Below are 15,411 nucleotides of genomic sequence, written 5' to 3' on the forward strand. Positions count from 1 at the left end.
GAAGAAGATGATTTGAAGAGTAATGATATTTTCGCATGCTGTTGAATTAGTGATGTCTTATCTTTATAGAGCAATTCTATTTCTTATGCTTGTCAAAGAGATTCCTGTGGCCAAATAGGGAAGAAAGCTTTTGAGGTAGCCCAAAATTACACAGGGCAAAATGAAAAGTTGAAGTCCATTCAATAATGAAAACTTTACGTACATGTGTACGTGGACCTATGAAATTTTCTGTGGAAAATTTGATTAATAACATTATGTAGCTAAAACCCTATTGTTGAACTGTCACATTGTGACTTTGTCCTTACTGAAAACACAGGTGTTGAGAGAGGAGTAAAACATTCTTTTCACCTTTAGAGTTTGTCGTTTGATATGGGACATTGAATTTTAGAAAGAAAAATTACTTGAAATCACCTGAAATTTGAACTCACCCACATGGTTATAAGTTTTCTTTCATGGCTTCTCTTGTCTTTAAGCTTACAGTTAAACACTTTATAATGGTTTTGTTATCTTTAAACTCACAATCATGGGTTGTCATATCTTAAAGCTTTGAGAAAAAGTTTTCCTACATGGCAAGTTTTTGAATTTGTTGTACACTCTGACGTCAAGAATTTAAGAAATAAAAATGAAAGACATCATTTGAGATTTGAATCATAGCAAGATTATTTGTGGAGATTTTCCCTGTCAATGGACATGCATGCTTGGAAGAATTAAAAAGTCTTGAAGAAAAGTGGCAATTATCATTGTAACATTGTGAAAGATTAAGGAAAGATGGGTGCCACATATTGTGGGCTCCCTATAAAAATAGAGGAGGAGCATTTAATGCTACTGGGAAGGGCGTGTTTTATTGCTATTTGTGGACTTATCTTAGTGCAATTGTCAAATGGAATTAATTATGCTTGGATACAAACCATCATATATAGAAAATAGAAGGTAAAAAGGTGCTATAAAATTAAGATTTCATGAGAAAATACATATTGGTATTTTGTATATTAATTGGTAGCTACATGTTTATTTTGATGTTCATACTGACATTGATTTCTCTTATACTATTTCATAATGACACAACTATATGATAATGATGAGAGCTATAATATTGACTATGTTTATGGGAATTATTTTGAGAAGCCACACAAGGTTAATGGACAAGCCAAGGAAAAAGATGAAGATGAGACAACCTTGGAATCGAGGGCTTGGGTTTGCATGCCATTGTTGTGGATAATCAGGATGAGACCAAAGCCAAGATTTTTTGTAAGAATATAAATGGTTGGTCAATAAGGTGAAACTACTAGCTTTTATTTTTAAACCAATAGTATGATCGATTGATTTCAAATAATTTATTCACTTATATTATGACTTTAGAAGAAAATGTTTTTTATATTAAAAGAAGCCAAAATGGGGTCTTACCCAAAGACATAAAAAACACAGTTGCAACTTAGCTAGAAGTCATTTCCATCAGATTAACCAACACCCTTCTTTAATATCAAAAAGCCCCAAGCTAACATATTTCTATCTCTAAGTCTTATCATTACTTAACAAATTATCATAATTACAAATAAACCTAGCCCAACATAGGTTTTTGGGCATAAACAAAGTCCACTAATTTTTAACAAAATTAGTCCCATGAGCCAAATAGTAAGCAATAAACATAAAGCACAAAAAAATTGGAGACAATGAGCAAGGAGCTAACTCTCCTTCTTCTGATTAACTCTCCTTCTAATTATATGGGTTCTCTAGAAAGAGCTGCAAGCACTTGTCCTCTAGGAATCCATAGAGAAAGTGAGTAGTCTCTAAGATTTAGTATCATTGATCTCCTCCTTTGCATCCTATACAAGATGAAGGGTGGTAGTTGTAGGATGCATTACATGAACAAATAAATCTTCCACTCTATCAAACTTATCGTCTAGCTCCTCGTTCTTCTTGGTTAAGGTATTAATTCTTCCCTCCAACTTGGATAAGTCATCCTTTATTAGTGGTTGTTTATCCTCCTTATTCTAGGACACTAGATTAACCCCCTTCTAGTTATCACCTCCCACTAATTCGTTCATCTAAGTCTCCATATTTTTCGTAGTCCCTTGAATTTGGGTCTCCATACTTAGGTTCCTAATAGGGAAGATAATCATCCCCTGATCTCCAGTCTCATTCCCTACCTTAGGCTCAGGGATATTGGTCTCTATTTTAAATGTGTCTAACATCTGAGATGACACAAGACTACCCTTACCCCCAATCCTGCTATCTTGACCTTTCTCCACACTAGCCATTTCCTCTTCCTTTCGTTCCCCACAATTTCTCCTGGTCTCTTTTCTTTTTGGTCTAGAATGACATTTTTTTATCAGTGTTCTCAATATATTCTGAACTAACCAATCTCTCTTGGCCTAGATGGGTAGGGTTTCCTATCTCTCAATCTCTTACTAGACCTTGGTATTTTCTTCTTGTTAGTTGTACTAGTACTTTCCACATCAAAGACCTCTAACTTTTCCAAATTAATTTTCTTAGTAGTGGTAGAGGTATCTTTTTCTTCTAGGGTTTATTCAAAGGGGGAAGCAATTTGGGGAGGAGTGATTTTCGCATGGGGCAGAGTCAGGCTTTTCACTATAAAATTTAAAAAGGTGAAACATTAGGGCTTGGTGTTAAATGGTATAGTTCTTGCCATCTTCTCTTTTCTTGCACACATTCAAGACACAATCTTCTATGAAGAGTAATAACATGTAGGGAAAGGATATTATTTCCCTATTCCTAAAGTGGTTGAGGATGGGAAAACAATCATAGTGTAGAAGCTTCAACCTATCTTTGAGATTAATGTACCTCATAATCGCATAACAGACCATACCCCAAGGCTCTTGAAGTTTCTGTCATGCAAACCATCATAGACGTGCTTCAGTGCTTTGGAAAAAATGTTGTTTCTATATTGATTTAATTATTTATTTAACTTTTTTCTTTTTGAAATCAATGGTAAATTCTAGGCCTAAAGTTAAATTAAGGAACTAATTTTTTTTTACGATTAATGTATTAAATTATGATTTTCAATATCTTCTTAATTACTTGTTAGAGTAAATGTGATGATTAACTATTGTTTATGAATATTGAAGATTTTTTAATTTTATATCTCTTATCTTATTTTACTTATATTTTTTAAAGTATAGGTATGTTAGTAATATTATATCATGCATTATATTATAATATCATTATTTGAATATTAGTAATATATGATTATTATATTTAATCCTATTAAATTTTATTAATATGATATAATGTACAAAATAATTTAATATACAAAATAATTTAATATATTATTATCATAATGGAAATAAAAATAATAGTAGTAATAATTTAAAAAAAAATGAATCTCAATGTCATGTATACTCCAATAGGAATGGCCATTCATAAGGGTAACATTTTGGTCAATCGTATGAGTACTATTCATAGTATAGCTACTCCAAACCCTTGTGGTTTCAAAGGTGCACACATCAACAACAAATGACATGTCTTGGCTCACAAAAATATTGGGGTAAGGGTTTTAACAGAAGTTAGGGACAATGAAATGGAAACACGCATCAACAACATGCTAGAGCTTTGTGCCCACACAACATTTGTGGCACTAAAAATAAAAATTATAGCTACCTTTGAAGATATGATGCTTTCTATTGCTCATATGTGCAATATGGTCCTATCAACAACATAATAGGGGTAGGGGTTTACAATATTTAAATATAAAACTAAAAATTTGTGTGTATTGAAATATGTCTCTTTCTATTTGCTGCCACATTTTGTATTAACTATTAATCCAAAATAGAAACAAATTATTTCCTCTTGATATGGATTCTTTCCTCTATTGAAAAATATTTTTTTCTATTTAAAAATAATAATAATTTTCACTATTTTCCTATGACAAGATAATCAACCCTAAAATTGTGTATTGATTATTGATTTCAATAAAAAGTAGTTAAAATATTTAAAAGATGTGTTTTAGAAAAGTTCACTTATAGATCTATAAAAATGTATTATAAATTTTTTTTAAAATATCAAGAAAATAAGAGGGAGTTATTAAAATATTGCTTTTATAAAAAAATTATTTGGTAATTAGATGTAAAATTGGGTAAAATATTTATTTATTATACACTTTCAATTTGAGATGCGTCTCCATTTTAGCTATATAAATAAATCTAGCTAGACTATATGCTTGACTTGAAGAGTTTCTAGTTAGAAATACTTAAATTCAACTATGTTACTAAGTTAGCCCAAATACTTAGGTACTTAAATCTATGGCTATGGATAATATACTGACAAAAAACAATCGGGTTTGGTCATTATTGAACTCCATAACTCTAAATGCAATAATGGACAATCATGTTAGCTCCATAAAATATAGGTATGTTGGCCTATAAAGTAGGGCTCTTTGTAGATTGAGTGAAAAGTAATGAGGAAAATCCTTTGTAGATAATGCATAAAAGTTGAGGGATGCCAATTACACCACAATTGGAGATACATGTTTAAAAGCTTCACCAAGATCTATGGTTGATAGTTTTCCAAACCTTTCCAATGATAGAAAGCTTCATAAATGGATTAGGTACCAATACTCATATCATGGCTTATGGTATGGAATCTAATAGACACAAATTGGAAGAAAGAGATTATTAGAGAAAAATGAATGATAATTTCTTGGGATAGGAACATGATTTTCCTTCTTAATTGTATTTGATAGGTCTAAAGAAATACCAAGGTCATCATTAGAAGTGTTTGCATTACTAAGTACACTAGACCATGAAGAGTGTTATAACTCCAATTACACCACAATAATGTATATTCATCATCAAATGCAACACTTAGATATACACATGCATTTTGAGTCATTTTCTCTTATAAAGACTAGCAATAGTTTTACCTTCACTTTTAAAGTTCTAAAACCCTTAATTTACCTTAATTCAAAATATTGAATATTGAATAAATATTTTTGAGAAACTAGGCACTATTTTGATTTTGAATATGGACAATGAATTCCTTTAGTTAAAAAGTGATCTTTCTACTTTACTAAGAAGATTCTTTAGGAAAGAATTCCCTCCCCCACCCCCCACCAATAGATTGCCTCCAATATTATAGGGTTTGGAAGCCTTACAAAAAATGAAAGATTGCTTAGCTCACCTTCCCCATTCTCTGGTTTAATAAACTCAACTTGCAATAAGGACAATAATTTGATGTAGGGAAGTATTCTATGAAAGCATGTAGACTCCATATTTTTAAAGAAAAAATCTTGAAAATTGACAACTAATAAAATATCCATGAATTTTTTAAAGAAAATGTTGCATCAAAATTAGTTTTGAATAGTATGTATTAAATTGAAGACCATGATGGCAAACTTCTCTACGTATTCAATGAACATTGGCAACTACAAATTCAAAAATAAATCAAAGTTTGCAAAACAAATAAATTATTTCTCTAAAATGAAAAATGGGAAACTTATATTTTCTATATGATACAATAGAGACTTCTCTCCCATACCCTTTGGAGATGAATTCAGTGTATTATCTGAGCTACTCAAGACTCAAGTTCCAATACTTACACAAGCTTAGCAAAAAGATTTGGGGAAAAATAGAGTGCACAAAGAAATCCACCATCCATGTCCTTGGCAAGTTCTTTCTATTTCTAATTCAAGAAATGAATAGATGGAGGATAATGGATAAGTCAGGGTTGGAAAGTGTCTTAGGAAGAACTTGAAAATGTAACATTCATCTAGAAATAAATATGTAGCTCCAGGATCAAATAACAATAGGAAATCATATGAGACAAAGACCACCCTAAATAGAATGGTGTCTAATAAGAATTTATATCCCCAACAAAAGAAATCACCCCCATAAAGTAGGAAACTCCCTAATTCTAGGTTATAGGAAGATCATAGTCAAGAAGAAAAAATAAATGAAAACCTAAGAAAGTTAAATTGTAATGCATAAGTAATACATCATGGGGGTTCTCAAAGTAGTACTCTAAACAATGGAGATAGTGTACCAATCATTAGCAATTATATTTTATAGTGCACTGCTGATATCAATGTAAAACCCAATGACTGTTTGTCATATGGAACAAACCAAATCTAAAAAAGTGAGCTATTGTAGAGTGGTTAGATATAGGCAGGAATGACTAGGTAAATATTTTTCCCCTTTTTGACTCCTCAACATATTTACATTGTATCAATAACCAAGTAAGAGATGATCTTTTATTAGGACCTCAATGTATTCTTAAAGGGTTTAGTGCCAATTTATTTAAATAGGTTCCAAATTATAATGAATTGCATGCTAGTAAAATTTATGCACATACATGGATAGATTTTGATAATATCCTAGTTAGAACTTAATCATATGAACATATTTTTAAAAGATTAGGCAACTTTTTAGGATAATTTTTTAGGTATGGATCCTTGCTCCTATAGTTCAAACAAAATTAAGTTACTAGTTAATATGAAGACAAACTTCTAGGTTTTGGACCCTATTAAGATTATCACCAATAGGTTTCTCTATAACATACAACCTAGACTCTACCAAGAACACATTCAAAAAATTATTTTCTTCAACCCAAATTCTGGACACAATAATTATGATTTCTATACAATGTTTCATAGAAAAACAAAACTGAATAAGCTTGTTTTTAAAGATATTAAGCAAGCATAAACATGAACAAGTCACAATAGCACAAGGGAAGAGGGGCAACCAATTCTAGAAAAGCAAGAGGGTTTAGGTGAGCTTTTAGCCAATATGATAAAAATTCCAGATTAGGAAATTGAGAATGGGGAGATAGTCAAAGTAGAAACAAATATAAACTTAAAAGAACAAACATATACTAGAGGCAAATTATGAGTGAGTAAGCTAGATCTAGAAGTCAAAAGATAATGTTAGACTTGCTAATTTTCAAAAGGTCCCAGACTTGACTTAAATCTATTTTACTCTTTAAAAATTGAGGAAAATACCACAATAGATAATATTCATATCTATGACTATTTACAAGTAGTTAAATTTAAACATATAGATATATGTGATGCTATAATAGAACTATTTGAAACTAACTATTTGATAAATACATACAATCCGTATTTATATGTTTTTCTACCATTGTGATTTAACTAGTGTAATGGTGAAATTGACATACATTTGCCAATTCTATTTTCTCTTGTGCTCATTTTAAAATATATCTTAATGTAGTTATATTTCAATAAATGACATAATCTTGTGTCAAAAAATGATCTTATTGTCTTTACGGATAACTTATTTGACACATTTTTTAATACTATTTTTTATTAAGAAAAGAGGTTTTGAAGGGAACATGAAACCAAATACAAAGCAGGTGCAAAACAAGACAACTTGCAAACTAAACCGAAAGACATACAATAAGCTCTTAAAAAAAATAGGGCATAGAAACAACGTGACACAAACAAAGGAAGGGGATTTCAACAACACATAAACCCCAACCTACACTGACTAATAGTCAACAAAGAATAAGTAATTAGTGCACTGAGCAACGAATAAAAATAAAACAAACAACAAAATTAAGTTTTCTCCTTAGCCCCCAACTTATGGACCTTAGTCGAAGAGTTGGATGGAAGCCACTTCTAATGTTTGCCTTTAATTGTAATCCCTCCCTCCCTAGTCTTGGCAGCCACAAAATGTCAGGCAAAAGAATCGACAGAGCTGGCAGAACCAACAACCCCAACATCTTTAATGATAGGGCCAGCCACATTCGACCTTCCCTTAGAAACCACAATACCAATACACAGATTATTTCTAGCAACAATAGACTCTTCAACTTCATGTTGAATAGAGCCAAGAACATTATTCTGATCAGCAATAACAAGAACAAAAGAAACCCCAATGACATCATAATGAGAAAGAACAGCCCTTGTCCTGTTTCCTAAACCCTCGAGACCCTCCTCCTAATGATCTAGAAAAAAGAATTTAATTAATTGATTTTAGCAATACTCGCTGTTTCAATTTCGAAATTGTCATATATGATTGAAACTCACTAACATATATTTAATTGGCAAAAGATAAACTAGCAATTTTACAAAACTCAATTGACGGACCAAAAAGAAAAATGCGTTTTAATCGAGATTTGAAGCAGACATTCATTTCTCCTTGCATAAATACCATGACCTTAATATACTAGAAAATTACTGAAAAAGTGCGTAATTGATAAAAACTTTCTTGAAAACCTAACAACACATTTCCGTTGCCGGGATTTGAACCCGGGTCGTCTGGGTGAAAGCCAGATATCCTAACCGGACTAGACGACAACGGAACATGGAATTTATGCTAATAGATTCTTTATAGCTTCTAAAATAATATTTTAAGATAAAAATCCAAGACTTTGATCTAGACAGGGTCGGTATAATTAGCAGAGATTTTGAAGGGTATTTCTAGGATCTTTACATACTCGTAGGCATTCTACTCTATATTTGGCATCTTTTTACTACAATTAATAGCTAAGAACAACTACGATATACAAAGCTCAGCTTGGGACTTCTAATTACAAGTTTCGTTGCTTTCGAACATATTTTATCATCATTTTGCGTTATTTAGACCTGTTAAGGCATGACATCTCCCTATTTATCATCATTATGCGTTATTTAAACCTGTTAAGGCACGAGATCTCCCTATTTAGGGCTAAATCTTAGTTATTTACCCAATTTGCAAGTAGCTTGGCAGGAATTTGTAGCCGTTTGATTTGTCTGCAAGAACATTTCACCTTTTTCCGTCTATATAAAGGATAGATTGATCAAGATCTAAACAACAAAGGAACCAAAAATAATCTCGATCATGCCTTAATGATCTTGGAACATATATATCTCATCAATTTCAGATTGTGGAAAATACAACAACATGTATGTATGCATATATGTATAACAACATGTGCATCATGGTGTTGCAAATATGTACATATGCATGTGCTTACCATAGTAATGTTAGATCAAAGCTATATGCATTAACACTCCCTCTTAGCTAGGGAAGACAATGTGCATATATATAAGTTCTTCTTTATATGAAAAGTAATATCGTCAAGTTATATATAAGAAAATTGAGTCTTGTGATATTCTTTCTAGTTATGGTGTATGTATAGATATCAAGTCACATGACATTCATCAACATGCTCTTTTAACTATCATGATTTTTTCCCTTAACTATAAAATCACATGATATTCATCATGATAGTAACATAATAATTATGAAGTTGTCACCTTATATTATCAGAATCAATATTTCATTATAAAAGATTATCACCTTAAATAATGAACATAGGGTAGGCCCATGGGTCATAGACCCACACATGTATGACAATTGAGATTACACTTTAAGCGTGTTTATTTAAACAATACGAATTTACAAAGTTGAGACTCAATCTCATAAACTTTCATTTCAATCAAGCCAATTTTCTTTTTGAAATGGTCAACCTTCACTTTAGGGAGAGCCTTGGTGAGAATCTTAGTTGTTTGATCACCTGTAATAATATATTCTAATTTAATAGCTCTTCTTTCAACCATGTATCTTACGTAGTGGTATGGAATTTCTATATGCTTAGATCTATCATGAAATACCAGATTCACAGATAACTTGATGCAACTTTGGTTATCATAGTGAATAGTGGTAGGTTTCATAGGTTTGCCAAACAAGTTAGAAAGCAACTTCCGAAGCCACACTACTTCTCTAGCACCCATAGTTGTTGCAATATACTCCGCCTTAGTAGAACTTTGAGCAATAGAAGCTTTCTTTCTGCAGATCCAAGAAATCGTGGCTAATCTTAAACTGAAACAACATTCTGATGTGATTTTCTAGTCTTCTATAGTTCCCACCCAATCAAAATCAGTATATCAATGTAACTCCGAGCTGGTATTGTCATATTTAAGTTCATACCTAATAATACCTTAGAGATACCTCAATATATGCTTCAAAGGAATGAGATGAATCTCATGAGGTTCACACATGAACTAACTTAATGCATTCACTACATAGTGTTGGTAAACATATTATTCTTTTATTCTACTCTTTGAATGCTCAATATTCTTAAACAATATTTTATTACAAAAGTTGGGAAATCATAGCTAAGTGATTGACTTCCCTCTGAATTCTTAGGTACAACTCCCTCAAACTTTGTGATTTGCAATGAATCTTGTTTATTCCTAAATCTAAATGGGGTTTGTTCTTGACTAGAGAGTAGGAGAAGAAAACCAAGTTAGGCCTAAATAGGAACTAACTCAGGTGAAGATTTGGGTCTTACAATTAACCAAGTCTGAAAACTCACACATCTTATGAGCTCATAGAAATTGATGAAATGCTAATAGATTCTATCTATGAATCAACTGCTTAACTGAAAGTTTCTAACACTAATAAGGAAGAGACTAACTTGAACAAAAACACAAAACAAAATCTCTTTAAACTTTCAATAATATGACTATTACCTACAACTTGTTACATTGAATAGGGTAATAAAGCTCTGTTTATTCCTTAACTCAATTCAGTGGAACTCAATTAAGTGGAAATACATGTTCTTAGCTATCACAAAAAAATGGAACAATAAATAATTGATACAAAATGTAGTCAACTTGTCTCTGCAACATGAAGTATTTTATGCCAAAAATTCGCTGACCTTCTATTAATCTTTCAATTAGGTACATATAGGATTCTGAGATGACAATTACAAAATGAGACTCAAATCGTTTCATCTCCTCAAAATTGACAAATGGCAAAGAGCCAATTGTCAATTACAATTATTACATCAAAATATGAAAGGAAAGGATAACAACCACTTCGTCTTCTTTCCTTTTTCTAACTTCTTCTTATAGGCTTTGGCAACAACAATGATTGGGATCAACTCTTCATGTGTACAAACATGAATGCTAGTGTTTCTTAAGAGACACCTAGAATTCTCTCTAGCTAGATCTTTGATGGCATTCAACTGATCTTGCACTTCCTCCATAGCCACATGTACACACCGACCAAGTTTTTGGAGCTCCGACACTCTATTTTGATGATCAAAATATTTCTCCATTTAGCTATCTAGATAATTAGAGAACTTATTTTGCATGACAATAACTCTAACTATCTCTTTTCTTTGTCCACTCTCTTGGGAATCTTTATGTAGACCTCTTAGTAATTCGTAGTCTCTTTCTTGATCCTTTTTAACGTTAACTTCTATTTCCTTTAATCCTTCTTCTACTACTAAGATCATTTCAGACTTGAATTGCATACTCTATAGCCATTGAAATAAGGGACCATCCCCATTAGGAAAAATATTTTCCTCTACTGCTTTCTTAGCCTTCATGTGAATGCTCATTTTCAATAAAAAAAATGCAATCCTCACTCTTGGCTTTCTCTATTGATAGGGTAGTTTGGTTAGTTGAAATATTATTTTTCTTTTTTTTGAGCCTCAATACTACATTACCAATTTTCTCTATGATGGTGAGTCCCTTAGACTTGAGTTTTCCACTCCAATCCCTACCAATTTTCCTAAAGTTCTTGTCTTCTTGTAACTAGCAGATCATAGCTTGAATGTCAGTGGCTTTAGGATTCCTAGTGGGTGACACTCTTAAGATGCTTGCTAACACCATGACTAGTTACTTAATGAAGAAATTAAATTCATAAATATTTGCCTTCATTTTGACTTTAGCTAGCTTAAGGCTTTCAAGTTGTCCTTCTATCACATCATTTGTCAATTTCCACAAGCCCACCTTGGTGTCATATCTAACTTCTTTGAGGTATACAGAATGCAATGTGAAGTCCTCTGTAGACATATCTTCAATTTTCCCTTCCTTAGTGGGCTTAAATATCTCCAAAGTCAAATGCCCTATATCAAGATCTTGTCCAAGAATTAACAGGGTCTTCTACTTCTAAACTTCACTCAATGCTAATCCAAAATGAAAAGCTAGAAATAAAGTTTCTTTATTAGGAGCTCCCTCTTTCTGTCTGAGGTGTCTTCCATCCATGATTTTGTGCCAATTACCTTAGATGTCATGCCCAAAATAATACAAGGAAAAAACACAACTAAATTTATTAAACAAGAGAGAAATCTGAAGGTAAGATACATAAACTATTCATAGACTTGGAGGTGCTAAAGTTAGATGATGGGACGAAGTTGGTCCACTCAAAATCTGCATTTCAAGCTTCCTATGAGATGGTTACCTTATTACCTATTACCAAATGCAAGTTAAGTCTTAAGATGCTATAGTGATAACCCTTCACCTACAATTCTCCAAATTAAGACACTTCACAAAGTATGTGAAAATTCAATTTACAAGAGAATGGTTCTAGAGTATAGTGTCACGAAGATCTTTTATGATTATCCTGATCATTTGATTTTACACCACTATCTATGTCATTTTTATTATTTATCAATTTGATTCTCTTCATTCATTTAATTATTTGTTTATTACCAATATTATTATTATGTTCTCTTAATTTACTATTTTTTCCAAAAATACTAATTTTATAACCAATGTTCTACCTTACTTTTTAAGAGTAAGCTCTAATTTAGTTCTTTACCTAAATGCAAAAGAAAAAAAAACTTAATTAGACTATTCCTAAATCTATGCTACAAGATCACCCCTAACAATCATTTTTAATTGACATAAGTATATAAAAAAATTAAAATTAAAACAAATTTACCCTTAACTAATCCAGCTACCCAAATTTCATTAACTTCTAAAACTACTCCTAACTACCCTTATCTAATAAAATCAACATATAAATTTTTGAATTCAACTCTCTAGTAAAATTTTCTAACCCTCTAATCCCATATAACCCCTTTTCTCCTTTATAGCAATAAAGAAAAATACAAAAAATAAAATAAAATTAAACTAACCTACTAACTTTTTACCTAACTACCCTTACAGACCTACCCCTTTACCTTCTCCTAACTCCCCTCTTTCCCTCTCTCTTCCCATGTGGGAAGGACAAGGGAGCGGTGACAAGCTTTTAAGGCTTCCCCCTTCATTAAATACACCCCCCGAAACTTGGTGAAAACTTCTAGGGAAGTATGGGGAGATTTGACCCCTCGTCCCTTACACTTGCTTAGAAATAATTTATTTTAAATATGTACTAACTTATGGTCTTGTCTAGCTGTCTTCATAAGTAGAATGTAATTTTTTTTTTAAAAAGTACTTGCTAAGGAAATGATTATTTTATTTTGATTGTATTATTTTAATGACTGTATTTGAGGAGAGGCTTTGTTTGGGTTGCCATACATTTTCCAGCAAGTAAATATGCACCTACAGGCCTAATTTTTAGAGTTGAACTTATTTGCCTAGTTTTCTTCATATATCCTCTATGATTATTTATAATTGAGTTGATGATGTTCTAACATTGTATATTACATCTCAAACATATTCTACATAACAATTCTAACGTATCACACATAAAAACTATCATATTACTATCAAAGTCTAGTTTCAAGATACTCTAATATGAAACATAAATAAAATCTTCTTGCTTGTGATTCTAAGAATATTGAATATTCAATTTACATTGTTGATATCCAGTTCTTGATTATAACTAAATATGAATACATTAACTATTGAATACATATCTTACAATCATGTGCATAAATCAAGTTTGATCACATAGTGCATCTAGTTATTTCTACGAGAATGGAGTGAAATAGATTAGCAAGAGTTAGTTTTATTTCCATCTTACTAATGCCTACAATACATCCCTATCAAAGATTATGAAACCACAACATCAATGCAATGGAATTATCCTTCATGATCCTTTCAAATCTTTCTTCTAACACACTTATCAAGCATGAACAAAAGGTGGTGGAATGACCATATCAAGCTATACACAATGAAAGGATCATTTAAATACATAGATTATTGAAACCTCTCTCTTTATGAAAAAATGAATAAGAACAATAATAACACTCTTACAATACAACTACTTCACATAACAAAATGGAGTTTGTTTCTCCATTTCCAACACAATATAATAGAGTCTTTTTCTCCTATGCAATGAATAGATTACATGAATTCTAAGTTTCCAAGGTCATCAAGTAAAAAGATGCAAATAAGAGACAAGTGTAGAACCATGGAGGCTCACCTATCATCCTAGGCTTCAAGGAGGCCACCCACCGAGCTTGGGAAAACAAGGCACAAATAGTTGCACACCTTCACATTCACATATCATGCAACTACAACCACACAATTCAACACAATGCAATACAACCCATCCCAAGGCTTGAACATAGATTTTACCATAGAATCAATATATAGGATGAAGGTGGGCTCTCTCCATTAGATGTATTTAAAATCCATGCATCACAAATATTTACATTTTCTCATAAGTAACATGCCCTTTCAAGGCTTAACAATGTCTTCCCTTCTTCATACACTTGCTTATACCTCCCAAGAATGCAAGAAACCATGAAGTCCATACTCCATTGAAATACATCAAAATCATCTTCACACATGGAAGAGTTTCTCAACTATATGGGTGAGCCCAACTAACCCCTACTCCCAAACATCTCTTCCCTCCCAAGGGTGAGTGATGCTTCACACCCACTAAGATAAACAATCAACATAAAAAAAATAAGAGTCAAGAAAGAAATAAAACTTCTCACATTCAACACAAATACAACAAGATTCTTCACAAACCACATCTACACCATAACAAATCTAGAATGCAATGAAGAAAATACCATATCAAGTCTACAATGAAATAAAGAGACATCATGGATCATGAAACCAACCTCACTCCAAGCAATGACAAATGAAATTTTTAGTAGAGCTCCTTATCCTCTTCCTCCAAACCCTACAGGTCTCTAAAGTTAGAGACTGGGAAATTGGGCTTCTAGTTTGGCCATGCATCTATATATGGCTCCCATTTTTGGATTCAATATAAAATACATTCTTTTTGGGGTCTCCTAGGTCTTCTAGGAACCCTAAGGGTCACTAATAGCCTCCTTACTTAAAGTATTATCATTGTTAGGGTTTATTTTCATCACAATTACACCTTAGAACTATTTTTTGGCGCTTACAATGCTAGGTAAAGTCCAATGTTCAAATTTCTTATGCGGTAACCCTTGTTTCCCATACTAAATCTAAGTAATTGAGTCTATTTCTCAATTAAGGAATTTAAACTTGAGATAAGGTGGCTGCATGATCCATCTTCAGAGAACATGTCATTTTCACATAACAAGTGTCAAGTGACACACACAAAATTCACTATACATCTCACATGAAAAGTTCTGAATCTAGTCACGAAATACATATTACACACATACATCTCATGTTTACAAAATAAACACATCAAAATGAGGTTTAAAAATCTTCTAAAGATTCACCTTGGCAGTGTCATATTAACATATGTTTATAGCTTGTTTCCCCGTTATGTTTCCATGGTTCCTTTCCTGCACACTTAACTCGAGCATCAGTAATCCAATGAAAAA

At 32.1% G+C, this 15,411-nt stretch overlaps 1 non-coding gene across 1 annotated transcript; it reads right to left on the reverse strand.

The window, feature by feature from the left end:
• Positions 1–8,203: 8,203 nt before the first annotated feature.
• On the reverse strand, positions 8,204–8,277 carry TRNAE-UUC (transfer RNA glutamic acid (anticodon UUC)). Its single transcript has one exon. It is a non-coding gene; the product is annotated as a tRNA-Glu (tRNA).
• Positions 8,278–15,411: the final 7,134 nt, after the last annotated feature.

The sequence above is a fragment of the Cupressus sempervirens genome, chromosome 4 (assembly GCF_028749045.1).
Source record: "Cupressus sempervirens isolate cs-2001-9-10 chromosome 4, ASM2874904v1, whole genome shotgun sequence".
Lineage (NCBI taxonomy): Eukaryota > Viridiplantae > Streptophyta > Pinopsida > Cupressales > Cupressaceae > Cupressus > Cupressus sempervirens.